Genomic DNA, 2,971 nt, shown 5'->3' on the forward strand with positions numbered 1-2,971 from the left:
TGTTGAGACGGTGTAGGCGCACAGTAGCTGACAGAATATTTTTTCTGTCAGATTGTGCCCTGCACTCCAGTGGCAAGTTCATGTCCATGATGGGCGGATTTAATGTCCAGTGCTGCAAAACAAAACTTTGAGTGGATTTCTACATTTCTTCTGGGCAGATTTATGGGCACTTTGGGGCAGAATTAGATGGCCAGTGCTGCAAAAAAATAAAACTTTGTGATATTCTGCCCCAAAGTACCCATAAATCCGCCCACAAGAAATGTAGAAATCTGCCCATCACAAAGTTTTATTGTGCAGCACTGGATATGTAATTCCGCCCCCCAAGTGCCCATAAATCCGACCCACAATGTGTAGAAATCTGCCCATCATGGACATGAACTCGCCACGGGAGAGCGGGGCACAATCTGACAGAAAAAAAAAATTCTGTCAGCTATTGTGCGCCTGCACCGTCTCGCCGTCACAACAGCTGATGGTAAAATCAGCTGTTGTGATATTTTGTGCGGCGCATGCGCCCTTCAGCCCAGGCACTATTCTATGGGGGGCATTTCTCAACAGAACACCTGGACGCACTGCGCATGCACCGTACGTAATAAAACAACAGCTGGTTTTACGATCAGCTGTAGTGTCAGCGAGACGGCGCGTGCGCACAATAGCCGACTGCAGACATTTTTCAGTCAGATTGTGCCATGGCACATTCATGTAGGTGAAGGGAGGAATTTAACATGAAGGGAGCGGATGCTTTCATTAATGGCCACTGCTTCAAAGATGGGGGCAGAATTTTAAACGTTTAGCTAGCTAAATAGGCCCTCCAGCAAGAATAGCAGATAAAGATTTGTTTGGGCATCGTTAAAAATTCTACCCCCATTTTTGCAGCACTGGCCATAATTGAAAACTTCCGTGCCCTTCATGTTAAATTTCACCCTCCACCTACATGAACACTCCTTGGCAGCGAGAAGCACAATCTGACTGAAAAATGTCTTCAGTCGGCTATTGTGTGCAGGCACCGTCTCGCCGACACAACAGCTGATCGTAAAATCAGCTGTTGTGCTATTACGTACTGCGCATGCGCAGGTCGTCCTTGGCACTATTCAATAGCGGGCACTTCTCGACAGAACACTGGCCCCGGATGCAGGGTACTGCTGCCACCTCAGGGCGGAAGATTGAAGCATTCTCAGGGTGCCCTGCCACTAGGCCTGGGATGAAGCCAGGACCTGACAGGAGGAGAGGACTCGGGAGGCAGAAAATCAGGCCACCAGCTGACTGCCAGGAGGAGAGGCAAGTGAGCCATCACACAGAGGCTGAGAAAAGTGCTTAGTTGCGTGACTGGGGTTGAAATTTGTGAAGTATGTGTATGTGGGGGGGGGGGGTTGCTTGTGGAGTGTAGGGGGTTAATAATGTGTCCACTGACACCAATGCTGGGGGTTAATAGTGTATCCATTGACACCAATGCTGGGGGTTAATAGTGTGTCCACTGACACCAATGCTGGGGGTTAATAGTGTGTCCACTGACACCAATGCTGGGGGTTAATAGTGTGCCGGCTGACATCGGTGCTGGGGGTTAATAGTGTGTCTGCTGACACCGGTGCTGAGGGGTTAATAGTGTGTCTGCTGACACCAGTGCTGGGGGTTAATAGTGTGTCCGCTGACACTGGTGCTGGGGGTTAATAGTGTGTCCGCTGACACCGGTGCTGGCGGTTAATTGTGTGTCTGCTGACACCAGTGCTGGGGGTTAATAGTGTGTCCGCTGACACCGGTGCTGGGGGTTAATAGTGTGTCCGCTGACACCAGTGCTGGGGGTTAATAGTGTGTCTGCTGACACCAGTGTTGGGGGAAATGCCCCCAATGGATGTGAAAATTTATCCTGTGGCCCTCAGGTAATTTGAGTTTGAGACCCCTGGTTTAGGCCGATATGTATTCTCCTACATATTTTTGGTAAAGAAAAATCGTAATAAGCGTATATTGATTGGTTTGCGCAAAAGTTATAGCGTCTACAAAATAGGGGATAGATTTATGGCATTTTAATTATATATATATTTTTTTACTAATAATGGCGGCGATCAGCGATTTGTAGCAGGACTGGGACATTGCAGTGGACAGATCGGACACTTTTGACACTTTTTTGGGACCAGTGACATCTATACAGCGATCAGTGCTAAAAATAGCCACTGTATAAATGTCACTGGCATGGAAGGGGTTAACACTAGGAGGCGATCAAGGGGTTAAGTGTTTCCTAGGGAAGTGTTTCTAACTGTGGGGGCAGTGTAATGACTGGAGAAGGAGATAGAGCTGTTCCTAATTACTAGAAACAGTAGATCTGTCTATCCTCCCTTGACAGAACAGGGATCTGTCTGTTTAAATTGACAATTCGCTGCTCTTGCCAAATTAAATTATCGCTTCTCGGCCTTTTGGCTAAGATCAAGTGTAGTATCTGTTCTTATCAGTTACCAATAGGTGGCGCTTGCTTCCGTCCCTGTTCTACGGCGAGGTGGAGCGTTTCGTAGCCGAAAGGGAAGCCTTCTGATGGGGGCGGAGAACCACTGGTCGAAGCCAGGGGAGGGGACCCTGGCCTTCTGGCCTGGATTGTGGCAGCTTTAGCTCCGGTCAGTTTTTCGGGAGGGAACGTTTGTTCCCCTTTCTCCCACCGGGGGAACGGCCTTTACTTCCCGAATGTAATTAGGTAGGAGTGATGGGAGCGAGGGTGCGACCTGATGGCAAAGGGTCTCACTAAGATCCCGGATCTCCACGCCTTCCTGACTGGGGTGGGGGCTGTCATGGTCTGGGCTGGGGGTCAGGGATGCTTCTGTTGGAAAGCCCATGGTGATGTGCCCCTGGAGTGGCAGTCCAGGGGTGCCTTATACTCACTGTGCTACGCACTTTGATATTCGGCACCTAGGTCACGTCACCATTAACACGCTTTTTCACACCTGCCTCTAGGGCCCGACCTTTTGGCTAGGACCAGAGGAATTTTTGA

The 2,971-nt window shown here is 49.4% G+C and overlaps 1 pseudogene; it reads left to right on the forward strand.

Moving 5' to 3' along the window:
- The first annotated feature begins 2,389 nt into the window (after window positions 1-2,389).
- LOC143955975 (U2 spliceosomal RNA) lies at window positions 2,390-2,496 on the forward strand (annotated as a pseudogene).
- Window positions 2,497-2,971: the final 475 nt, after the last annotated feature.

This window comes from Lithobates pipiens, unplaced genomic scaffold (genome assembly GCF_037356315.1).
Source record: "Lithobates pipiens isolate NorthernLeopardFrog02 unplaced genomic scaffold, aLitPip1_a1.2 Scaffold_10, whole genome shotgun sequence".
Taxonomy (NCBI): Eukaryota; Metazoa; Chordata; class Amphibia; order Anura; family Ranidae; genus Lithobates; species Lithobates pipiens.